Here is a 27104-nt window from a genome sequence, read left to right on the forward strand (position 1 = left end):
TGGAAATAGGAGTGTTGTTGTAGATCTGTTGAGGACGGAATGTTTGGACAGGTTTTTGACATAATCTTCAAAATACTAAAGTTGAAATGTGATTTCAGACAGAAAGCAGGGCTTGCATGACGCGTGAGAGTTATTGCTGTTAGTGTGGTAAAACTGTCTTCAAAATCCAAATACATGTTAGGGGTACAGGAAGAGGCTCCAGCAAAAAAAGCCAGCTTTCACAGTTTATAGACGCAGTAACCATTTATGGATGTGGTTCATTCAGAGGGACCAGATCACAACATCGATTCATGCCTTTTAGTACAAGACTTTCACAATTATGATACATATCAGTTAATAGAACAGATGAATGGAGGAATGGTATAGAAGCTAGGTTGTGACTGTCTGAAGCACCGCATTTGATCTGAGCTGACCAGAACATGGACAGTATGAAACCCATCTGACAGTAGTTCTGTCCTCAGATGAAGTTGATAGATTTATTCGTCTCTTTGTTGAGAGGTCCCTCCACTGAAAAAATCAACGCATACTGCTAACACATGTCATTGCAGTTTGATGTGTCAAAATATATCATAGCTCAAATTTACCATTGCTGCTGTTTGTCAGCTGATCTGAGAGCTTTATTTTTATTTTTTCTCATCAAATTGGCTCCTGCCACACAGAGAACAAAGATTTTTGCACACCCCTTCTTCATCCAAGTCATTGGTTCCAATCAGTAGCTCCTGTGTTTGTATATTTACCTGGCTTGCCTACAGGTGACCTCTGACCTCAGGAAACACAACTCCGTGGGAGAGAGAAATGTTCCGGTGACAGGCCCTCTCGTGGGCGGCAGAGCGGTTTTATACTCAGACTGGCATTATCTGCATCTCCTGCTCTGCTCAAAAGGACAGGGCCACTAAATATACCCTGTAAGGCCTTCCCAGGCTCCTCTGGGCTGGGGAGATGCAGCCACCGCTTGGGCCGAAGGCCAATGACATGGCTGCCGACCTCCACTGAAAGTATTTTTAAGGTCAATTACAGGGTACAGTGCCTTTAGATGGCCGACTGGTGCTGAGGAGGCCTCATATTAAAGGTTTATGTGGAGAAGGACCAGAGAACTTTGCCTTTGCTCACCCCAGCTCCCATTGTTACCACACACCCACTGAGACAGTGCACCCAGAAAGATTCCTATGGTGATATATGTCATATATGCAAGTGTTTGGAGTATGTTTATGTGAGTGTTTTCTCTTGCAAAGTGTTTCAAAGACGGATCGTTATTAAGTAGATATTATGATGAGTCTGTCAGTGGCTCATCGTTCTGGAATGTGTTTTTACTGATAAAGTAGTTTTGTAAAAATGATTATTTGTGCATCTGTCAGTGTTATCTGGAAATTCTTGTAAATCCCGGTGTCATTTAAGGTTATGTTGTGGTTATTGGAATTTTAACTGAAAAGAAGAAACCTCCATGCTAGTGTTCCTAGGTAAATGTAAAAGTAATTTTTTTAAGTCTGTATTGGCAACAACAGTCACATGTCCAAATAGCCACTAATTAAGTTATTCCACAAAGTGAAAAAAAACTTTCTGGATTAACTGAACGCTTCAGTCAAACAAAACAGAGTTTTGTTTCTCTCTTAATGGCCAGTATAAAAAACAGGATGAACTATTACAACAACCATCAGTATTTAAGTATTGTTTTAACGCAGACTTGCAGCTTTTCTTTATGACCAGAGTACTGATTATGACAGCTTATAGTGGCAATTAAAAAATCATTTGAGACAGCCTTTATAATGCACATTGACAGATACAAACAGATAAACAGAGCTTGGTCCTCATTAGGCTTATCTTAATATTCCCTCACACATACACTCACACAAGCCCCATTCTCTTTACATAGGCCACACACGCAGACCGCCACAGCTGACCGACACTTGATATAAATGAGCATCCAGCAAGATGCATTTGGTTTTTTTCATGATTCATTCCAACACGACTACACTATGCCATAAATACAGGCCTGTCAAAATGTGCTCTACCCCACAGAGAGGGGAGTGGTGTGAGGTACAGTAGACACCATTCACTCTGTGTTTGGAAGGGGCAGAAAGTTGGAGTTGGTGGCTTTGGTCTCCCTGAAGAGTAAGGTATTGATGGGACAAAAGTGAGGAGAAGGATTGAAAGGCCCATTTGTGAGGGTCAGTCATCTCTGTGTTTGCTGTGCTGTGGCTCTGGTGCAATTCAATGGGCGCTCTATCCACCCGACCTATTTCAATCCCAACTCTTCAGTCAAAAAAAAATAAAAATAAAGACACTGCAACTCAAAAAGGTCACACTTATATTCATTTTATCATAAAACATAATCACTTTATCATTTTAAATCAGTTGCCCTTCAATTAACTTCAATAAATTCTTTCTAGAAAGTCCAAGTATAGTTTATATCTTTGTGAACATGATCATAAAATTCTGAAATTTAAAAAAAAAAACGCTTTAATTACAATTAATAAAAGATCTTTTCAAATTTAAAAAAAAAAAGCAGTTATGTTTTTGTGCAGAACTGGACTGTAGTTCACGTACGGTCACAGTCCCGCAGTTAGGCTTATAGATTTATGAAATGCAATCAAGGCGGGTCAACCCAGTGTTTTAGTGGTCTTATCGTAAACATACCATGGGCTGTGTGAGAAGTGCTGAAATTGTCACAGCATACCACCATATTGGTTTAAATTGCCAGAGCAATCAAGGCTATAAGAGCCTGAATAAACACGATTCCATTCCAAGCTGGGGTGTACGGATACACAGATTTTTAATTTGGGGAAAAATGGTGCTTTAACGGAGTCGTTCTTATTATTAGCAAGCGTCTGGATTTGAATTACCCATATAAAACAGAAAAGTAAATCAGTGTATTGTATAGGTTGTATAATCCTTACCATTTCTTACAGCGCTGTGCAGAGACTTCAGTCACATTTCAAATCTGAATATTTTGCTTTTATTGAAACATCTGCAAAAATACATGAAAATACAGTTTGCAAAACAGAGTTTGCACAATTCTAACAAACTTGAAAGTCAGTATTTGGTATGACCACCTTTATTCTTCGACACAGCCTGAAGACTCTCAGGCAAGTTTTATTGCTTCTTCTTTTGATGTCGGCAGCCTTTTTTCAGTTCTCTGTCAAGATGATCCCATACTGCTTCAATGATGTTGAAGTCTGGGCTCTGAGGAGGCCAATCCATGATTGAAAGTGTTCAATTATGTGTTTTTCTATCCAGGTTTGTTTTTACTGAACTGGTAGTGTGTTTGGGATCATTGTTGTGATAGAAAATAAAGCCATCACCAGTCAGATGTTTTCCAGATGGTACTAAATGGTAGATCAATCAAGAAAAACAGATATTTTTGCATTCATAAATTCATTTTTCACAAATCCTCCAATACTACTGGCTGAAATGAACCATGACAAAGCCTCCACTCTGTTTTACAGACAGATACATAAATACATACATTTAATGTTGTACCTCTCTCCTGAACTCCTCTGTGCATATTGACAGTGATATAAACTACAAATGTAAAATTTGGATTCATTATCCTTGTAAAATCCGTTGCCGTTGATTTTCAGTTTTTGTGTAATTTGGCATACAGCCACTCAGCCTTTTCCTTCTGTTTCCCTTCCTGAAGACTGGCTTTTTTACAGTCACTCTTCCACTGAGACCATTTCTGACAAGGCTTCAATGAATAGTTGTTAGATCTGTTGAAGGGCCTGATCCTTTGTTGGATTTTTTCCTGTTTCTTAAGGACATGACTTTCAAATACATTCATCTTCTGTTGATAGTTTTAAGCCTACCACTTCTTCTTTGTCTTCTGCTTGGCCAGTTTCCTCCTTTTTAAGGTCACATTGCACAGCATGCCAAGATATGCCAGGTTTTCTGCTAACAGCTCTTTGGGAATTACCTTGTTGGTGTGAAATACTATTTTATGCCTGTAAAACTATGTTTTCTTTGGCATTTTTCATAGATTAAGCAAAAGACATGGGAACTATTAACTGTTTCTCAAGAGCACTTTAAAACAATTACCAGAAAGTCTGGCTTTTTGGAAACAAAATATCAAGAAATGAGGGGTGACACAAGGCTTTTGCACAGTACCGTACATTGAGAGTATTTTCCATCCATCCATCTTCTTCCGCTGAGTATTAAGCGGAAGAAGAAGCGGAGTATTTTCCATGTGGTACATAAATTGAAATTGTTTTAGTTATAAAATAAATATGATTATAATTTTCAGAATCTTCTGGTAACTAAGTTTTGAAGTAGATTTGAAATTATTCTGTGCTGCTTCTTTCAAGGACGTATTTGACTTAGAATTAAGTTCATGAATAGTGATTATGTCTACCTTTGCTCTTTCAAGAACACACTTTCTTCAGCTTTCCCTCTTTTACCTGCGGTGCACCTCATGACGTTGTCTTCCTGGGAACATCATCACTCCTGATCGACATGATGGGGCGAGTACACATCGCCAAACTGCTAAGTCTACACTGGCTGGGGTGCCCCATGTTTGCCCTGGGGGAGAGCATCTGCTCTTGTCTGCTGGGCTCTCTCGGTCAGAAATGGCACACCATGGTGTGATGGACTCTACCGGTCACTGTTCATCGGCATTGTAGGTGTGAAATTCCCAGGAATCCCCAGTACGGCTGCTTCAGAGTCCAGTAGTTGAATCAGAGAGAGGATGGGAAAGGATGTGTTAGACCTTTTGGTCAGACAGCATCACCGTGTCTAACTTGAAACCCACAGTCTAATATTTCTAGGGCCCATTCTTGCCTCAGGACATAAACTTACAAAGCACTCATTGAACTAGTCTTGGGTTTGTAAAATATTTTCTTTCCTGGTTGTTAGGTTTTAATGTAATTGATTTTATAGGACATTTCAGGTGTCTGACAGTCAGTGACTCATGGAATATACTCACCACATGTAGTCAGCGCCTACACTCAGTGCCCTTAATTGACAGTTACAGGAGCGTTGTTGGTGGTGGTGATGGGGAGGCCTTTCATTGGGCCTCTGGGTGTGTCACCAACATGACCTGGAATAACCCTGTTACTTTAAAACCTTACTGCAACTGTGGCAAAATCGGGTTGCAGAAATAATTTAAAAACTTGGAACCAAAGCAGTGTTCTTGCTATTACTTCACTGAGATGCTGGAGTCCAGTGACGCTGTCTTAGCTTTTACAGTATAAAAAGCACTCAAGGGTTCATCTCTTCTTTAGCTGTTAAGGTACTTTGATGTCAAGTTACCACATGTTAATTGAGTACACCAAAACAGTAGCACACAGCCAGGGAGCAAGAGCTCATTCAACATTAATCTTGCCATGGTTAAACCACTCTATCCTCTAAAAGGCAGAAAAGAAAAGCTGCACTGTATATTTAGGGGAGGTGAATTTACACATTTTCCCCCAATCTATGTTTAGTTTTAGGGAACTATTTTTAGTAACTTTATTACAGTCAGTCAATAAATCTGTGCATGCAGAATTACTGCTAAACGGTCAAAAGTTTTATTAGTTTTTTGACCCAGGTGTTGCTCCATTCAGGAAAGCTAGAATTTTTGTGGTCACTGTTAAAAAACTCTAATAAGCATCAGTATTGTTTTCTCTGGGTTTTTTTAGTGACACACAGAAAGAAGGACCATTTAGAGACCCCAGACGGTTGGCAGGAAGAGGATTTGTGTACTAGCGGAGAGTTTAAATTGAATTCCCCGTGTGGGCAGCTGGTGGTCTGATATGCACAGACTACAGGGCTAGGTTTGAGCAGGCTCCACTCTTTTATATACATTCATCTTACAAAGCGGTTCTCATTGAAGTGACGTTCAATTTGGCATGGCTGTTGGTACCAGGTGGCTGATCTGAACATTTCAGGAATTGCTGATCTACTGGGATTTTCCTGCACAGCCGTCTCCAAAAATGCCTCGCTGATGTCAGAGGACAATGCCAAGCAGGGGCGTAATTTCCAGGGGGGTTAGGGGGGTTATGACCCCCCCCCCCCCCCCCCCCCCAAAAAAAAAATAATAATAATAATAATAATCAGACCCAGTCGATATAACCCCCCCAATAAAATTATGAATTATCTTGCATAAATAGGCTGTTGATTTTCTTTACTCATTTCAGTTATTAACCAGCAAAATAGTTGCATGTTTAATCATCTGGGAATTTACCCATATTTATTTATTTATTTAGACAGAGATCTTGACCCCCCAATGTTCACAAAGCTACACCCAGGATGCCAAGACTGCTATGAGCCAACAGGATGGCATCAACAACTCAAATAATTACTTGTTAGAATCATTGTATGCAGAAGAGCAGCTCTTAATACAATTGCAAGTCTCTTAATACATGCTTTAGATGGACTACAGCAGCAGAAGACAACACCAAGTGCCACTCGTGTCAGCTGGGAACAGGAAACTGATGTAACAATAGACGATTGGAAGCCTTCAGATCAGCCTTATCATTGTCTGATCTGACGAGTCTTGATTTTAACATTTTGCTGGTAGCATTGCAATTTGTCCGTTTCAATAGTGTGGTGGATATTTTCTTTGCACTTTTTGGGCTCCTTAGTACCAATTGAGAATCATTTTAACTCCAGAGTCTAACTTAACATTGTTGGCGACCATGTCCTTACTGTTTCCATCTTCTGATGGCTGCTTCCAGCAGGATAATGCACCATGTCACAAAGCTCAAATCATCTCAGTGAGTTCACTGTACTCACAGAGTTTCCACACTCGCTCAATCCAAGAGAGCACCTTTGGGATGTAGTGGAACGCAAGATTCACATCATGGATGTGCAGCTGACAAATGTGCAGCAGCTATGTGATGCTATCATGTCAATATAGACCAAAATCTCTGAAGAAATGAGACAGTTCCAAAAGCAAAAGAGAGTCCAGCCCAATACTAGCAAAGTATACCTAATAAACTGGCAGGTGAACATTATCATTCATTTAATTTACACAATCCTCTCTTCTTAAATTGAGTAAAAAGCAACAGAAATTATGTTGTTTATTTTTAGTCTAATGAGTTGTAGGCCATGTCTGACCTGTACTAGATTAATAAGTGATTTAAATCGGTGAGATGGGATTTACAATTTGCTGTACCAGTCATGAAAACAAAGGGCACAGAGGTTTGTCCTCTCTAAAACAAAAAAGAGGGAAGAATGTGAGAGTTGTTGTTACTGCTAAACTTTGCCGCACTGCACTGTACTGTATTTACACCACAGCTCTGTAGAGCCCCTAGTGGCTAGGTAGGATGTTGCGTGTATTCACGTTCCTAAATACCAATTTTAGATCAATCATATCTCTTTTTTTTTTTTTTACTTTCTCCCTCTTTCTTTCTATTTCTCTATATCTTTCATTTTATTGTATGGGTTTTTGTTTTTTGTTTTCTTTTGGTTGCAAAGTCTGATGGCAGCCTGTCGTGACACATCTAATTTTCCTTATCGCATGACCACTTAGTGCTACTTTTATCAATTTACCATCTTTAGGGTAATGACCATACCTGATTATATTGCAGACAGTAAACAAACAGCAGCTTTCAGATGTTGGATTAGTCTTTTCTTTATCACCAAAGCCTCCGATTAAAGACATAAAACACCACAGAAAGGCTGTCCATGTCACTGGTTTTGGAGGATTAGTGTTTCTTAGCAATGAAGTACACAGAAATGACTTTGTCTCTTCTTTCTCTGTCATTGCTCTACCAAACCATTTTCAGCTGTCTCAATCCCCAGTCTCGTGTCTGAGTTTTCACAGCCTACAATGAAGGCAGCCCATAACTTTAAGTACTGTTTTGTGGACCTGTGTAAATTTGACACCATTATGCCACTGAGAGGGTCTGTGTAGGTGTTAATGTTAGCATGGGAGATTGCCAGAGATCTGTATAATGCCTGCTTACCTCATCATGTGCTGCCAAAAAGTTCTCCTTTACTCTTATATTATGCTGACATTTTGGTCCTTCTGCTCTGCTCCGAGATCTCTGGCTGTCTTTTTTGTTGTTGTTGTTGCGGTATTCATATTTGTCCCAGCTGCTCTTTTGCTTATCCCTCTTCCTGGTCCTGTTCAAGGAGCTAGCACTGTATCCTAGAGCGCTGTCCTCTTATTTAAACTTAATGCCTTCTTTTTCTGCAAAGGTAAATCAAACTGAGGCCAACAGATTTGCCAGTAGTGGTGGATGTAGACATGTCCTGTGATGATGTCTTTTTTTTTTTTTAAATAATTTTTAGCATCAAGGTTTAACTTTCATGCTATGAAAGTTGGCATGCAGCAGCTGAACTTCCACAGAAACCTAACTAGAAGTGATTTAAAGTATAATGTGTTTTTTTGTTTCTGAAGTCTCTATTACCAGTTGACTTGTACCTTAACTTTAACCTTAATTTGTTTTAGTGTACTTTTCTTTCACTTTACAGCCCCGTTTTGCTGCCACTGCCCAGTTTAAACTGGCAGACTTGGCAGAGCAAGGTTTGTGTGTGGTGGCACTGGGGGCAGGGTGCAGAGCTTGCCTGGACTGACTGTACCCAGCCTCTCATAATTACGGACAGTAAACAGCTAGTGCTTTTAGGTCTGATTTTCCCTGTCTCATGGGGAGAGAGTTCACTTTGGCATGAGAAAAAAAGGCAGAGAGGATGAGAAAAGGGGAAAAGACATTCCGAAGGTGGACAAAAAATGTCATCCTTATTCTTGGTGATGAATATGGAAGCAGTTTGCAAAGAGTTATAAACACACAGACAGTCATTGTGCCCACCCCCAGAACTTAACACACACACACAGTCATAGTCCTTCCTGAGCAGCAGTCGTTTGATGTGATCTTATAGTAAGTCTTAATTAAAACTTCCAACACCCCCTGGTTAAGTATGTGTTTGGTCTTTTTCCTTCACTCCCTGAAACTGTCAAACTGATCACCTATTTTATGTCTCTCTCTGTGTCTGTGTTTTTCTTTCCGTCTGCCTGCCTGTCTATGTCCTTCCCCTGTCTCTTTCCACTATTTCTAAAGCGAAGCCCTTCTGTCCTACACCCAATACTTGGTCTAAATTTACTTTTGGTCTTCCTTCTTTTCTTTCTTCATTTTAATTTCCTAGACATTTAACACGGTCACTGGCAAACTCTCACACTTTATCTCTCCCTATTGCATTTTGAGGTTTCACTGGCAGAAGTTGAACTGATTTTGCGACATTATATTTCATTCATAAGGTCCAAACTAAGCAAATAACTCTCTGTGTATTCAAATGATTTGCTGTATGACATCTCTGTTTCTCCATCTTCTTCCTCATTGCTCTTTTTCTCTGTCCGTGCACTGCACGGCACTAGCAGGACTGGAGGTTTTCTTTGGCAGCCTGCTCCCCCTCTCTTGGCTGAGACAGGGCCTGTGCTACTGGCTGGGAGTGTGGAAGGGAAGCAGGGAGGTAGTGAAGGCAGAGGGGAGGGAGAGAACGGGCTTGGGAGGAGAGAGGCTGGAGGGGTAGAGGCGTGGTCTCAGCTGGTAATGAAGTCTTCTCTTTTCATCCTCAGAAGGCAGAGTGGGAGCGAACGGGCCCGGGGTCTGCGCAGCTCCACAGCCTTCTCTGCCTCTAAAGTGTGCCGAGCGCTGCTCCGCTCTGCGCTGCCTGTGCCTGTCTCAGTTCCCGTCTGCCACAGCTGAGAGATACAAAGATACCAAGACTGAAAGAGACCGCTACAAACATGAAGCTTTTCCTTGCATCGGCTCCACAGCGCTACTCTTGAGGTAAGACTTCCTTCTTTATGTGCTGCTCCTGACCGTGCCTCGCTATGTGCTCTGCTTTACTGTCCGTCAGTCTCTGTTGATTGTTGTGGTGGGGGCTGGGAGGTGGGGGTGTAAGGGGGCCTGTCCAGGTTAAGTCACTCCCACTTTCATTATGCATGTGTACGTGTGCGCACGTGTTTGCCCATACAGTGTGACCAGTTGTAGGTAGCTGTGTTTTGGCTCATGTGAGAATGCACCTCTGAATATGCAGCATGTGTGTGTTTGTGACTTGTGCACAAATGAATGCAGTCAGCGTCAGCAGTGAAAGGTTTATGTTAATGGTGACAAATGGGTTGTAGCCATGCAAAGAATGTGGCTGAAGCACACATGAAGGAAACAGGATGAAGTGGCAGGCATTATTAGAAAAAAAAAACTTTGGAAAAGTAAGGTGAAAGTGACTCTTCTGTAAGAATGTTTTGGTTTTTTAAAAATTGCTTTGTTTGTCAGATGAACTTAATATCACTCTTTTTACTGCCCTTCTGGGCTAGTGTTAATGTAATATAGAGCCATAAAGTCATTTTAAATGAGCTGCTAAATAGTGTGGTGTTACTGCACCTGAGTGTTTGGCCACATGTGGATATTTATTTATTCGCACTGTTTATTGCTGTTGAATGCAAAAGGCTAGTGGGGCCCATCTCTGTAAATAAAAAGGACAGCAGGCACTCATCTGCAGCCCAGTGACACCAGGCTTTGAAGTGATTTCAGTGGATCTGTCCTCCTCCCCGCTGGGCATTTCAGATCCGGCCTGCAACTCTCTTACTTTCATCCGCATTCCCTTGGAAATCCATCCATCTGTATTCTTTCACACACCTCCTTCCTGATCCCATTCACCCCATGAGTTCTTGCACCCTGAAACCCCTCTGCGAGGCCTTCACCTCCTATCAGCACCTCCTGTATTTTCATAGACAGTATTCCTACAGTTTTTATTCTCCGTCTCATCTGACGTGCTTCCAGGGAACGGGTCTTTCCGATACCTCTCCCAGAAAAAAGAAAAAAAAAAGCTAAGTGACTTTCCATTAGTTTTTGCTAGGCCATGAGAATTATGGTTTCCCAAATGAATGGTGTACAGGAGCCTAGCTTAATTGAAAAAACACAAGCATGGTCTGCCATGAGGAGACGGTCCTTGTGTCACTGTTGAACTGTGCGAATGTACTTTCCAGAGCTGGCGAGGGGGAGAGAAGGAGAGAGAAAATACAAAAAAGAGCATGAGAAGGAGTACAGACAGAAGGCTGGGGCAAACAGATTTATTAAATAATAGTGTGGAGAATGAAAAGGACTGATTGAAAACATTGGTGGTGTTACACAATGCCGATCGAGCAGCAAATAAAAATGAATCAGCAGAGGGCATCAAATTATATAAAAGTTCTTCTAAAGAGAGCCAGAAGAGGAAAAAACAGTTCAGCGTGAGTGAACTTCCAGTTTGGCTTCAGAAAGGATAGTTTGGATAAAGTGAGATTTTAGTGGCAAAAAATGACATAAGACTCGCATGTTGAGGCAGTTTGCTAGCACTTTAGCCCCAAGGACAACAATAGAACACAATAGAACTGCACAGTTCTGCAAGTTTGACTTGTAAAGCACTCTAACACACACTATCAATATCTGCCTTGCCTCCTGCATTCTCTCCATCGTATTTCTCTTCTTCCCTTCCACTCCCCCACTCCCTTCACTGTGTTTGTGTGAGATACTTGTGAGGCAGCCCCATATTGTGATGATTGAGGCCCTGTCATTGGTTCAGATGGCACATTTGTCAGACACATGTTTGCCAGCAACTGCTGTTGCTAGGGTGCGCGGCGCTGCTGTGGAAAGCATCTCTTGTTGACTTCCTCACTGGGTGGTTCATGTGTTTGTCAGGTCACCGTAACCCCTGACACCATCACCACCTCCTGCTTTTCGTACTGCCTGCTAATGTAACTCTAGACTCCCAAAGAGATCACCGCCACGCTCATGCATCACTGCTGACATAAGGAAACATAAAAGATCAACATTCGCAACTGCAAGAGGATAAGAAAAAGTATTTGTTGTAAGAATCGTTCACAAGAATCCTCTGATGAAAACACATGCAGGCAGCCTTCACTGGAGAATGTGTAAAAAAAAAAAAAGATAACCCCAGGACTTACTACTGATTTACTACTCCAGAGGTGGCACACACATATTATTTGTGATAAGTGCACTTTTTTTCAGTTTATCCTCACTGACAATTATTAATCAGAATCCATCAACCAGATACAGATGACTTATTGACATACCCAGTCTAAGGATTGCATGTAGTTCTGTGTCTAAGGGGCGTGACAATGGTTTAAAGGTTGGTTTATTATCAGCTCAGCAGGTACGTAATACAGTGGAGAATATTCCAATATTCCATTAATTTTTATGTTGAGTGATGTCATCATGACTTTCTGACTTCTCTGGCTCAGTGCTGGCAGGACTGAGATGACTTTCATTATAATTTGGTAGTGAAAGGTGAACGGTGACTTCAGTGCTCATGTCTGCTCTGTCCTTCCTCCGTGGGATTAGAATAGAAATATAGAATAGAAATATCCCGTATTGTCAGTAACTGGGGAAATTCAAGTGTTCCCGCAGCAAAGTGACAGGCAGATGGAGCATGGAGATAACATAATAAAAAAAATACTGTCCAGTTATTAAGTTATTAAAAATGTAAAAGATTATTAAAAACAGAAAATGGAAAAACTGTGCAAATAACAGTGGTGTTATTTTTGCCAAAGTTCTTCTGTTCCCTTCCACCTGCACTGGGTCGAGAGGGCATCCTAAAGCAGCGCTGGCCTTCATGATGAGCTTCTCTAGACGCTTTCTCTCAGCTGTAGATAAGCTACTGTTCCAACAGACAACTTCATAGAAGATGGCTGACATCACCACAGAGTGAAAAAAGGTCTTCAGAAGTGCCCCCCTCCAAAAGATCTCCTCAGCAGTCTGCTCTGACCCTTCCTGTAAAGAGCATCAGTGTTGTGACTCCATTTATTGTTCAGGTGAACATCCGTGTACTTATAAGAGTCTGCTCTCTTAATGTCAGTTCCCTGGATGTTCACTGGTGTCGGTGTGGTGGGTCTGCACCTGCGGAAATCCTACACCAGCTCCTCGGTTTCCCACATTGATCAGAAGATGGTCCCGCTGGCACCAGTCCACACAGTCCTGAATTCAGTATCTGTATTCTGAGTCATCCTCACCTGTTATGAGGCCAGCTATGCCAGAGCTATCAGTGAGGTAGTCCACTAACCACTGGGACAGCTCCAGCTTCTACCTCAGAAGTCCAGGCTGGATGGTGTTCAAAGCACTGGAGATCCTCACAGTGGTTCCAGGCTTCTCCAGCTGGGTCAGAGTTCGGTGCAGGACGTAGATGGTGGCATCATCCACTCCGATTCTAGGCTGGTAAGCAAACTACACCAGATCCAATGAAGACTGAAGGAGGGGGCAAATATGTTTGAGGACCAGTCTCTTGAGGGTCTTAATCAGATGGTAGGTCAGTGCTACCAGCCTGTGGCTGCTGAGGTCCTCCGGATGCGTGGTCTTTGGTACTGGTACCATATAGGATGTCTTTCACAGCTGTGGTACTTTCCCCAGCTTCAGGCTCGTGTTGAACATGTATTCCATGATGCCAAACAGTTGGTCAGCGCGGCACCTCAGGAGCCTGGAGCTGATTCCACTTGGACCTTCAGCTTTTTGCATCTTGATCTCTCGCAGCTCGTTTCTCACCTGAAGTGTTGAAAGGGACAGGATGGTGTTGGAGGAAGGGGGGCGTGGGATGGAGTCTTTTGAAGCAGAGGTGGCGGATGATGGCTGAGGGCTAAGAAGTCATGGGAAGAAAAGCTGGTACTGGTTGCAAATAGGATGTTTGCAACAGAGATGATGGGGCTGGGGGAGGGCCGAGTGTTTGGTCAAACTTGTTAAAGAACTGCTTCAGGTCATTCACCCACCCTAAATCTCCTACAGCCTGGGAGTTTGGTTTGTGACCTGAAAAAAAACCCAGCTGATGCTGTTCTGCTGAAGTTGGTCCTCCATCTTTTTCCTATAGATGTTTTTTCCACCCCTGATCTTCCTTCTCCGTTTCTTCTGCACCGCTCTCAGCTCCTCTGTATTTCCTGATCTAAAGTATCTCTTCTTCTACTTGAGGAGAGCCTTTATTTCAGGGTTGATTCAGGGCTTGTTGTTGGAGAAACACTGTACCTTCAAAAGGGGCAGAGTGTCATCCACACAGAAGTTAATGTAGTCAGTGATTATGGATTATGGTGCAAATCCTCATGTTGAGGATTATCACTGGCGATGAAAGCTGAATCTCACACTATGACCCTTAAGACCAAACAACACTCTTGACCTCGTGGAGTCCAGTTCTTCAGAGAGCACATCATGTCAGGAATGTGAACAAGAGCATGGTTATCGTTGTTTTGTTTGTGTTTCTTTCTCTTTTCTTTATTTTGAGATTGTCAGGGTTGTGCACTGCAGATGACCATAATCTGTGCGTTATTTACTGTTGTCAAGGACAAAATCCAGATTTTTCTCAGCACTAATTTTTAGATGTTGACTAGTTTGTACTTGCTTAAATATTCCATTTACCTTTATCTTATTCTCACTGGTGAATGATCAAAGAAACACAGTCTTAATAAAAGAGTATTTCTTTAATTATTACTGACTACACCCATAATAATTTTCAACCATAACTGGAATTACCATACTGTTATATTTTGAATTCCCTCCCTCCATCTTTTACTGGACACTGTTGCCTCCTGAGTGTGAGCAGAAACCATCTACAGTCGGCAAAAACATAAGAGAAATGATGCGCTTGCGCTCGGTAATACCTTAAAGGAAAGAGCTTTGAATTCATGATAAATTATTGCTTTCATCACAGACTTCTCATGGTGCTCCCAGTCATTAAAACTCAAAAAACCTCAAAGTTAAATGAGAGTATTTTTAAATTTCTAGGCCCATATAATTTTCAGCTAAATTTGAATATATAATTGAAGAGATGGCCTCATGATTAAAAATCGTTATGTGTTTGTCGGCTGATCGCTAACATCAATAGACACCAGTGTGATTTAAGACACTGGCACTATAAACAGCAGACTTCATATTACAAAAATATTGTGCAGTAATTTTTACTTTTATTGTTCCTTTCCCAGCATCCTTTGTACCACTCTTGGTTTATTTATTCCATTGTGTAAGTTGTGTAGTAAGTGACATGAATAGTATCAGGACACTCTTAGAATTGAACTTCTTGACCTCATTCACCTCATATCCTTTCCTCAGCTTGCTTGCTTTCACTGTAACTCTCAAACTTTTCAGTCAGGCATTACTGACTTTCTTTTAAAGAGTCTTTATAATGAAGTACTTCATTTAGTAATTAGCTCATTTATGCGACCCTCTGTCAGGTGCCTTCTCCAGCTGGTGGCGCTCTAACTGGCGAACTAGTCTGTCCGTGCCTAGAATCAGGCCTGTAAATAGGATTTGGAGGCAGATGCTTTATAAATTGCAGTGCAGATGTAAAACACATGACTTTGGGGAGCAGCGAGTCCCTCAGGTTCTATAATTTTGTCTCTTTCTCCTACGTACTTCTACTCCTCTTATTCTTTGATTTCTCTGTCCTCTTATTCAACTACTGCACATCCGCCATATTTTCCATCTTATTGTATGTCTGTATTTATCAGATCACACCTTCATTCTGAAGGTCTCCTTAACCCCCTACACAAATCCAAGTTAATATATAGATATGCTATGTGTTCTAAAGTGTGCATGTGTCTGTGTGTTACGGTGCGCATGTTATGGATTCTTGACTTTAAGTACAAATTTTATGTGTCAGACTGTAGGTGGTGTACTGTGTGTCTGCTGACAAATAACCTCTGGATCAGCCGTCATGTGTTTATTAGACACTCTATCCAACAGGCAGAAAATTGGCCTGAATTTTTGCCTTGCACCTCTGCTCCTTCTGCTGCGTGAAGGCAGACCCAGCAGCTCTGATTGCTTCTGACACTGACAACAAGACCTAGCTTCCTGAGAAGACTTTCTCCAGAGCTCCTCTTGTATCTGCACAGAAAAGTCAAAGGTGATCAAATCAAATAAGATGTTTTTTCTCTAACGCTTGCCAGAACTTAGAGGTCAGACAGCAAGTTACGTATGGATTGGCAGGTTTATGTTTACTTTCAGTGTGCTGAAATATGTCTTTATCCCATTTTTTTAACCCTGACATTTGAACCTGCTGCATCATTCCTTTGGCGTGAAGGGCAGATGCATCATTTGTAAATTACCCTATAGCTACCTTGGCCTGCAGCTTGATAACTTCAGGATCACTTTCCCTTTCCAATCCCCTCTCCGCTACATTCCTGCTGGTCTCTGCTTACTTCTACGTTTCGCTCCAGATGTGGCATTGTTTGGACACATTTGTTTTGGGCTGGGGCCGGTAGACCTGCTCACAGTCTGATGTCATGCTCTATTTAAAGGGAAAGCCATGAGAACTGGGTGGAAAGGCGCACGCTGTGGTTTCACTTCAAAGCTTCTTTCTTGGACTACTGATGACTGTCATCCGTGGCACAGCAATCTGTGTCACGGACAGATGACCACATTCATTTTAACTGTTGACAGATATGTGATTTTAAAAAGGTTTATAGAGGAGGCAGGATTTTGCACAAAAATCAGGAAGTTTAACTTTTACCTCATGGCCAATGAGTTTTACTGAAGTTTTCTCAGTTTCACAGTTCCTTAAAATAACCTGCCACTCCTACGAAGAAACAATACAGGGTCTTATTTAAAGATTAGGCTCAGGCTGTTTATGGTATAACTGAGAGAAACCTGATACTATAGTTGGATGAGATGAAAGGATGATGCCCTCAATTGAACCAACAAACATGACAGGTTTTTATGGGTCAGGGGAGTCACATGCTGCTTAAACTTTCATGCCTCTCTAATTAGCTCTGTCAGTCAATGAACCTGGCACCTCATGCCATTAAAGAATGGGATAATGAATCCTGTCTGTCTCTCAGTGTGTGTGTGTGTGTGTGTGTGTGTATGTGTGTGTATAGGGTATTCTGTACCACATTAAATATGAAATATCTCACTGTTTTCCAGCTATATGGGGGTTAGGATAAGGGCATTTTCCTCGATGACTGAGCTTATTGTGTCTCTTATTTAAACTGTGAGCATAGTGGAAAGCCGCTTTACTGTCAGATTCCCCATGGGAGCTCTGCCTTCAGCACTATTTGGCCTTCAAACACATATATATTTGCCAGGTCCTCTCTAGTGTTTCTGCTTCAAAGAGCCAAAAGTTCTAACCCTGCTAAATATTTCCGGTTCAAACGGGCATGTTTGCTAGATGTGCATCCCTCTCTGTCCCTTCTCCTTTCTCTCTGGTATTTGCTAAAGGAGTTCACAGTGGCCTTACAGGAGTTGAAATCTGAAATGACTGAGGTGAAGTGCTATTAGGCAATTTAGTAATGCTCACACACATACTTCCAGAATAAGGGAAAGTAGCAGTGAGTTAATATTGTCATCACACAGGCTCTCTTTGCATCAGTTTGGCATGCCCACATCCTGACAATGCTTAAGTGTTGTATTCACACACTCAGGCACAAATGTTTAAAAGGTTAGGTTAGAGGGTGACACGGCCTGCTGAATGTTTTTAAATGCATCATTGCCCATTTGTGCATTGTGTTTTATTCCCAGATTGTTTAAAGAGAAAGATGCTGGCAACGGAAAGTGAGTTTTCCCACTTTCGCAGCGTACATATAATTCAACAGTTGTATTTTCGGAGCTGTTATATATAAATGCAGATGTTTTTGACACCGAAATGTGTTTCTCTGTGGGTCTCGCTCCCATTCGGCTTAAAGTTCACTACAGTGCATTGCCACTGTGGTCGACATCAAAGGCCTGGATATAGACATGTTTACACACTTTCATGCACAGACACGCAAACAGACCTTTGGATCATTTATATTTACTTACATATGAGAACGTAAACAAAAAAGATGAAATCAGGAAAACTCTTCAGCTCATGCATCCTTTCCAAAAGCACACTCACAAAGTCACACGCTCACACACACACACAAACAGTCTGCCTGGCTGCGGTCCAGTGCTGCGCCCCGTGTTTCCTCCAAACACCGAGGCCAGATATTACACATAATGAATGGATAACAGTTCAACCCTGGGGTCATGAGGTCAAGCATCTAAATGATCAGTGCTTCCGCTCCAGATTCTGTTTATGACTATGTGTATACACACCATACAGCCTGTCAGACAATTATATACACCCCACACCCAGCGTCAAGCTCAGACAGATGGCGCAGCCAAATATTCACCGTCTGTTTTAGGGAGGGTGGTGTGTGTGGGTGTGTGTGTGTGGGGGGGGGTGCGTGGAATTACTCATGTTATCAGGACATACGTCTGTTTACCCACTGCTTGCCTCCTTTTGGGGAGAAAAGCAAGAGTCCATAACATAAATCAGAACAGAATGAAGGACTGGGTTTACGGTTTGGTTAAACTTAGGTTTAGTTTCAAGTTAGAGTTAGGGTAAGGCAAGTAGTGATTATGGTGAGAGTTCGGGAAAGTTTCCAAAAAATGAATGAATGTAATATCTTCTTGTGCAATAGATACACAAGAATCTGTGTGCCCGTTTGTGAACTCATTCAACTTATTAATCTGCTACTAACACAAAGATTAAAAAGAAGGCTAAGGCTGCGAGGAAATTCTGTTAGTGCCGGAGAACAAGTCTTCTTCATCTTAGTCGGAGACCGTCTTTATTGCTGCCCTTGACTGTCTATGTTTCCTCACATTTGTCCCATTTTCTTTCACATATTAGTCTATCCTAGTGTGCTGCACATTGCAGGAAACACAGATAATGAATCTCAGCGTATACCGTGTTAATGTGGGGGAGAGATGTAATTTGTTCACACATGTTCACTTTTCAAGGATGATAAACTCACGTTTTATAGGGCTAAAGCAGGTGTTTGGGTGGGACAAATGGGAGGTACTGATGGATAAGGTGACAGGGTGGAGTAATAACAAACTTCAGTATAAATTAGAGTTAAACATTGTCATTTGATGGGAGTGTCAGACTGGTTGAAACATAGTTTCATGTTCATCCTTCTTTTTTTTATTTACTTGTGTTTCTATCCCAGATTCCCACAGTCCTTTTTACATTTGAAAAAGTTGGACATCTAAAGAGAACAAATAAGCTCATTGATGTAACTGGATTACTCTTCGCCTGCAGACGGTGTTATTTCATAAATAAATGTTTCACTGATCTTTGAAACAGGAAATTATCCAGTGGGAAAAGTCCAGTCCATGAAAGCAGCTTTGCATCCTTTCACAGCGGTTATATTTCATGTAGCATCTTTTGCTCTGTACCCGTTTGGAAGTAGGGACAAAATCTTCATCATCACCGCTCATTGACTCAGCCCGTGTGTATGTACATATCCATTTGTTTGGATTTATTTATCTTCTTCCGTCTGTGTTGTATATATGCAGCCATGTATACGTACACCTACACATGTTTTTGTTCAAATGCCCTTTTGTGGTATGTCATGCCTATCTGTGGGTTATACCTCTGCATTAGAAAGTTGATGCCTGACTCTTCAGCCTCAGCACCATAGTGTATATCTCATTTCCGTGTTTGCATGCAGCCTTAAACTGCCGAGGAGAAAAAAAGGGGTTTGTTATGTGAACCATGTGTGGCTACCGATGCACATCTGAAAGGTTAAAGGAGCGGGGAACTCAAAAAGTGCGGCTACATCTGCCAACTTATTTCACTCTGTATCTGATGTCAGACATGAGACTGTCAGTCTGTGAGATGCTATCAGCTCCGAGGCATCCAGCGAGGCCTAAAATGACTATTGATACCAGAGATAGGTACGATTTTCCTCTAGGCCCTCTTGGCTGAAACAAAAACTGTGATGTACATCATTTCTTACTACAAAGTCACATTTTGCTCCGTGGGGTTTTGAAGAATAACTTTCAAAAGCTTCCATCTTTATCCAGATCTAGCGAGTGGGAACAACTGCTTCCTGTAAGACACGGTGGGATTATGAGTAAATGCAACAGACACACAAAGTGTCCTGTGGAGGAAAATGTATTAACAGACTTAATGGTGAGATTGCAATGTCAAGTTTGAGTTTGTGTCAGTAGTTACAGGGAGGCTTTGTTGATATCATATGTAAGATGTGGAGCAGATCATCAGCTTTCTTCTTTACCTTACATACCTTATGCCTCTCAGCTTAAATCTCAGTGATGTTAGAATGGCCGTTGCTTTTATTTCCAGAGCTTAAACACATCTAAGGATCTGTCTGTGTGTGCACCTTGGAGAGGGGCTAAGGTATCCCCTGTACTGTCTTACAGCACTACTACTATCTTCTTCACTGTCCCTACTTTTGAACTAATCTCTCTCTGGCTTCTTTCACCCCTGCCACTCTATGTGTCCTGGTTCTAGACACAAACTAAGACCTACAGTCTCTGGTCCTACAGATGTTGTTGGGAAAACCACCTCAGTCCACCTCTTCTAAATCCTCATGGCTCTGTTAGATGCTACAGTGCCACTGTTGTCTAAGCCCCTCCTACAACTTGAATGACAGACTCATAGGCGAGCAGAGCAGAGGTATTACTATCAGGTTTCCCACTAACTACAGCAAAGACTGAGTCTGAGCCTGCTCTGCCACAGGGATCTCATATTCCCAGAGGCACTCACGTGCCTTCTGCTTATGAAATTACACGCTTGGCCTTAGCTATTCTATTTCACAGAAGAAATTCACTTTTATTGCTGACATTTTGTTTTCCATGACTTTACTAGAGAATGAAAGAGATGAAAAGAAGGATAAGAAGAAGTGGGGGTGGTAGTGTTTAAGAAAAGCCAACATCTATTTCCGTTGGGGAGCTGCTTTGCTTAGTTGAACCGCATGGTTTGGATAAGAGTAGATATTCCACATAAATATTTTTACGTGCGATTGACAATTAGCCCAAATGTGCTCGTAGTTCAGCTCACGATGCTTGAGAAGAAGCCATTTGAAGTACTTTGATGTAGCTCAACGCTCTGTGATCATTTTCTCTTTTGGTTCGTCTTTATTACTTTCCCTCCTCATTTCCAATCTTCCTTTGCATCAGGTAGATAACACCCTTTGCTCTTTTTTAAGCTCTGTTGTGAGAATATCAGAAAAGTTCAGAAAGTTTCAGGTGGAGAAAGCACGTGCACAAAAAGAGCTCCAAACACAGCGTTCAGTTAGAAACTTTTAATCTCTGTTTATCTAAGCTGTTGATTTATAACTGAGTTCCCAGGACTTATTGGTCAAGCTGTGATGCAGAGGATTATAAACCCTTCAACAGAACCGCTCTCTGTTAGTTATTATTCAATATCTAACACAGAGCTTCAAGTCATGATGGACCTTGAGTGAATTTTAATGAAAGATTTCCTGCTTGGTCCCTGCCAGGCCGACTAACACGCAATATCGCCCGCTCCTTAAGAACTCACTTCTTCAAATTAAGGGTGAGGGAAAGGCTGCACTTCTAAAAACAGAATATTTTCAAAGGAATGAGGCCACTTTCAGGAAAGTTACAGGAGCTGTATCCGACTTTAGACCTCGGTATGGGTCAGTGAGTGTAGGAGCAGTAAAACCCAGAAGGCCGTGTCTCCCCCTTTTTACTTCACCAGCTCGGGCCAGAGATGAGGTGATCCACACGGTTGGTATGTGTGTGTATGTGTTTGCTCGCAGCGACAGGAGGAAAAAGTCAGACTCTGGTCACGGTCCAAGACAGGAAAACGCTGAAGTAAGCTTGCCCGTCACCTCCCAAACTCCACTGGCCTAATTATTCCTAATGCAGTTGTGTGATTTATTCTTTTAGCACCCTTTTAACAGGGTGTAGATGTGTGTGTGCGTCTAATGTGGTAGTCTCGCTGAAAAAAGGTCATGTGAGGAGAACTGCCCTAAGGATGCAATGATGTATCAGATGTGTGATTTTTTTTTCCTGCCATTGCTTGATTTGTGTCAGGAGCTGAGACTCACCCGTTTTATGCTGTACAGAGTGTTCAGAACAGCCCCCACAGAGAGCAGAGGAAAGAGTTCAGTCTGACGAATGATGTCAGTGTTTGGAGAGGATGAGTGTGATGGGGGGGGGGGGGTTACATGGGTCTGGGAAAATAAGAGTTTGTGTGGGGGAGGTAGCATGAGATCCCCCACAGAGATGCTAAACTCCTTTACAGACTGAAAGAGAGAGAAGAGGACTCTTTACAAGGATGAAGAAAAACGTTCCCCTTTTAATCTGTTTGCAATCTAAAAATAACCTCCCCTCTCTGTCTACTGCCCACTGGGGCAGGCTTGTTAAAGTGTCTGTCTCCGAAGGGAGAGAGTCAAGTGCTACAGAGGACCAAACAAAAAAGAAGCTAGTAAAAGGGATGAGAAAAGAGGGGAGGGGTTAAAATGGAAAATGGAGCAAAAGTAGGAGGGCAGAGGCAAGGTAACAGCAAAAATATGCAAAGAAGGAAGAGTGCTGGGAAAGATTTAGGACAGATGGATCCTCGAGAGAGTGAGAAAAGGTTCATGAAGCTTTAAAGACTGCTAAGTGGATCATCAGATTTCTACCTTGTCAACTGTTCCTTCTCACCACGCCAGTCAGCTAGCCAGACTGAGTGTAAAGCAGTTACGCACCAACAGTATGTGGCCCCAAGGTTTTTCTGACTGTTGGTGCAGCAGTAAAAGTACCTAATGCTTGGAAATATGAAATAACAGAAAAACTTTTGCTTGGCCCAATGGCATGGCACTTCTCTGAGGGGTTCACTGCACATGCGCTGAATCGCACATTCCAGATAGTCACCCATTCTTCAAATGCTTCCCTAGTTTTCAGTCTGACTCACAACTTTCTAGTATACCAGTGTGGCCAGCCACCCAGCCTGATGTGTCATCCCCATCTGTTACTGTTCTTTTTCCCCTGACTTCCAGGAAAATGAATGGAACAGGACAGTATTTGTTTTCAGTGGGATTTGGTAATTTGTACCAACAACGTATTAGAAGAAACGAACAAAGAGGGGAAAGAAGTTCTAAAAATGCAAGACACTGTCTCCAGGACATGCTGAGCTTCTCTCGGAAACTAAAACAATCTCCGAAAGGTGGAAAAGAGACTCCGAGAATGTGGAGAAAAGTCTACTTGGTGGATTCTTCAAATTGCGACTGTGCTATACTCAGAGGCGCCTTCTTTCTGACCTGCACTACAGAGCTGGCTCTCAACTTGCTCACCTCTAACATTCCACCTTAAACAGCGGCAGATAAAAACATCTCGTCATCTCTTCTCTGACCTCAGTTCCCTTTCATTTTATAATCACACTCACACTGTGGTTAGCAGAAATATTATTCAGCTACTCTCAGATGACTTAAAGAGCAGACTGTTGCCTGCCAAGTACACAACTGATATGCTACAATTACTCAGCGTAGCTGATAAACAACATATGGACGCTTCACTTTCAGACAAGATCACACAAAAATACTAAAGCTACATACCTTATCAGTGGTGCCTTTTTTACCACTGTGATGTCATTTTCCCATTTAAATCAAGGGGAACTAACCTCCCTGCCACCATTACTTTTTCCTTTTTTTAACAATGGAACATCAGCTGGGCGTCTGTGGAGAGATTGCAACACTGAGGTTATTCTAGTCTGCTGGAGCTGCAGCAGTCTGGGGGAAAGAAATCAGCACAGAAATATCTGAGCCCCTGACCAAACCAGCTAAACACCATTCATAAATTCCTCCAAGATTGCAGCCAAGAGCCTAAGACCTGACGACGTGCGGACTGCCTGACCTGCTATTTGCTCTCTCTGCTGGTTTGAAGCAGACTACCTTGCCCTAGAAAGAAAGGTATTCTAATGTTAGATAAGAGCATGTCCTCAGACACATTTTCTGTCTACTGCTAGTTTTCCCTATCCTTCAAAACATAACAGCGGAGATTTGCGCATTTGTTTTTTGAGGTCAGTAGAAGCTTTTAACATTTCAAATCCTCTCAAAACTTTACGAGCCTATATTTCATTTTAATTTCCCTGTCTTAGGTCTGCATGTGCGATAGCAAGGTGGATAAGAGATGCTGGGAACCTACTCTCTAGAGAAAAATCACCAATCACATGAGACTATCTTCATTTGTTATTCTTTCCTGGACGTGTTGCAAATGGTACTCCTCCACATAGTTTTCAGTACATGAACTCTGAAAGTGTCTTTCTGTAAAAACAAAAAAGAAGTTAAGGTACGCATTTTGCAGTAGATTTAAAAAAAAAAGGACATGAAAGGGGCTTCCTTGTATTTATGTTATGTTTGAGATGGTTGTGAATCACAGTTAAGCAGATTATTTCTAATGTAACTATCCTCAGTAAGTGGATAATAAGAAAGCAGGATCAAAGTCATCTTCTGTAATCACAGTTTACATTTGAACAACTCTTATTCATTTAGCATTTGTAGATATTTTAATATTTATACTTGCTAAATTATTGCTCCTATTTTTGACTAAATCTTTGACCAAAATCTGGGTGTGTTGTAGTGGCGAAAGGTCCTCACATGGCCCCTAAAGACCCAGTAGCCCTAGATTAATGGCTTTCCTGCTACCCAAGAGTTGAAGACTGTGCCAAAACAAATGGTTGGGCACGCGATGTTGGCATGACAAATTGAAGTGAGGTCAAAAGGGCAAAAGACAGACCATAGCCCAGGCCGACAGTTTTTCTAGTGGGGCTGCAACGAGACCATAATGCTAAGCTGATAGGTCACCAGCGCAGGGTTACAGGTTGTAGCTTGTCCCTGTCTCAGCCTTTTAATGGACTGTGACAGGGCTTCCGATCCCAGCAGCCTGGCCAAATGTTATATTCATCAGCAGCTCCTGGGTGCAGCACTAGCACTTTTCGTGGATACGGAGTTTGACACATAAATTAGAGCGTGCTATCCTTACCTCAGCTTGTGCAACCAGAAAGGTATTCATCTGATGTGCATCATTCTGGAAGCGAAGACAAAAAGAAGTTGGCAAACTGTGCTGTAATGCTCACAGTAGTCATTTCACTTGAGTTATTTATTGTAAGTTTATAAGATGTCAGAAATGTGAAAGGCTGTTGTAGTATGCAGTCAACCATGTAAACAGCAAAAGAAATAAACACCAGTTCTGAGTTAAAAACAAACGTCATCTCTCACTTTAAGGTATGTTACTTCCTTAAGTGAGCTCATTTCAGATTTTGGAGACCATTCTTAGCACCGGCGCAGGCGTTTGTCCACGATTGTTCAGTGTTTACTTAATGTTTTCCAAGTGTTGATTTGGTGACAGTCTGATATGGGATTGTGGTTTCAACTCTTGCGTTTTGAAGTAAATTGGCTAAATCAAAGTAGAAAAACATAGGCTGTAAATCATTACTCGTTCACTGATAAAAATGTTTTTTTGAAATGCACGGAGCATTATGTTCACACATAACTCAGGATGTGAATGCTCACATATGGCCGAAGGTCAAGAGGGGATTGTTGGTGTTTGGGTGACTGTGAGAACCTTAGTCTTGAATACTCTGGGTTTCTTATATTTCTTTGTGACCTAGGAGTAAAGCATTCAAGCAGATCTAGTTGTGCAGCAGCTGTAAAAATAGGAAGGAGAGGCAAAGTATAATTCATGAGATAGCGGGCACAACTGTGGCTTGCATATACTATTTTGCACAGTGTTCAGATTTACGTTTTTTTCCTTTATTCATCTAGATTGTTACAGCAACTAAATTGCTCTTGCCGTTTGGTACGGAAAAGTTCAAAAATGTATTTAAAAAACTGAGTGGAAACATCTCTTTCAGAAAATCATTACTGAGATACTGAAAAAAAGCTCAAACCTTGTTTTGAGTGGCGCTATTTTCTCTCTTTCAGACCTTATCCATCAACCACTGCTGCTATGCAGAAAGACATTTTTACTCATGCCCCTGACAGCAAGACCTGTAACAATACGCCCTGTAGATAAGCTCTTAGGTTTTCAAGCTTCATGCCTTTCTTCTGGTAGAAGAAAAATCACCCACAGCAATGTTTGTAGATGAACTAATTCAATATTATTCATTATATCCAAAGCCCAGATAAAATAGCACTACTGGCCAGAGGATGACATTTGTGTACTTCTGTTTAGAGTGAACCTTCCCTTAAGCTGCGTGTCTGGAAATAAAATGTTTTCATCATGAATAATCCCCTTTTAGAAATTTTGATAGTGGCATTGTGTACAAGAGTAAGTCTATTCTCCATGGTACCCAAGGGTATTGTAAGTCTCACTTTCACTTTTAGCCATTTGAGGCCCCATAATCTGTCAGATTTGGAATAAGTCACGCTCACTATACTCACCTATATTAAAACCTGAGAACATATAACAACGATTTTATGTAAGCCCTCTATTAATTGCTAAGACATGGGCTGAGAAAAATATTCTTAGGTACACAGAATATTCTCTGGTTTGCTCTTTGGCTTGCTCTTTGGCTTGCTCTTTGGCTTGCTCGGCCGCCAGCGTTCCACACAGGTATGTCAGACAGGTGGGGTATGGTTGATGCACAGAAGCTGCTTTCTCTATCTCAGCCTCCTGCACTGGTCTCCAGTGAGCCTGAGCACATTTGATGGGAACAAAGTGAGTGCTGCCAGGTGCTTTGGCCTCCTTTTCAGCACTGGAAACGCATTGGGGAGTATACAAAAACAGTTGATTAAGTTTGTTGATCAGCAGGAGATTAATCGTGTAAAAACTGGTTTATTTCTTCATCATACACTCCTTTGCTTCAGTGAGAGCTCAGCCAGAAATACCAATGTTTTTACTAGGCTCTAAGCGTACTAGCTCATCTGTGAAGATGTTGAGCAATTGAGCACAATCTTCGAGTCAGTGGTGATGTTGTGCAGGATCCCTGCAGAGACCCTGCAGGGATCCTGCTGAATCGGTGGGCATATAGCCTTAGGATCACTGTGGCATCCAGCACAGAAAGATCAATACTGATGTTGTCTGGTGTAGAGACAGCAGGGACCGGATCAGTGCTGGTTCTGTTCCAGCCAGCATGGGTCAGTGCTGCACACTCTCTGTGGTGGAGTTGTGGATGTATGAATGGCTTCTTGCAGCGGCTGTACAGAACGTCATTCTTCTCACCCTCATCTGAGGCTGACATCCGAGGGGGAAGCCCAGGAAGCCGACAAGTTAAATGTTTTTCTGTCCCCCTGGTAGGAATGGACGTATCGGGTGCTGTTTTAATGTGTGTAAAGTATAAACACACGGCAGTGTCCAACGACCCAAGGCAAAAACGACAAGGACATTAGAGAAAACAGACTGTGTCTCAGCAATATGCAGGGGGGAAACCAAAAACATTAATGCTGGGTTTGTTTGTCCTAAGAGTTACTTGCCCACTTTGCCATTTCCCCAAGAATCTTAAAT

At 41.8% G+C, this 27104-nt stretch overlaps 1 protein-coding gene across 1 annotated transcript in view; it reads left to right on the forward strand.

Annotated features, from left to right (window-relative positions):
- znf469 (zinc finger protein 469) overlaps positions 1-27104 on the forward strand; it is a 196235-nt gene that overhangs the window by 146076 nt on the left and 23055 nt on the right. Inside the window, exon 6 of the mRNA XM_035907130.2 lies at positions 9491-9704. The gene's annotated coding sequence lies outside the window, so the exon portion shown is untranslated. The remainder of the gene's footprint in view (positions 1-9490; positions 9705-27104) is intronic.

Source organism: Neolamprologus brichardi, chromosome 7 (assembly GCF_056152115.1).
Source record: "Neolamprologus brichardi isolate AB-2024 chromosome 7, ASM5615211v1, whole genome shotgun sequence".
NCBI lineage: Eukaryota > Metazoa > Chordata > Actinopteri > Cichliformes > Cichlidae > Neolamprologus > Neolamprologus brichardi.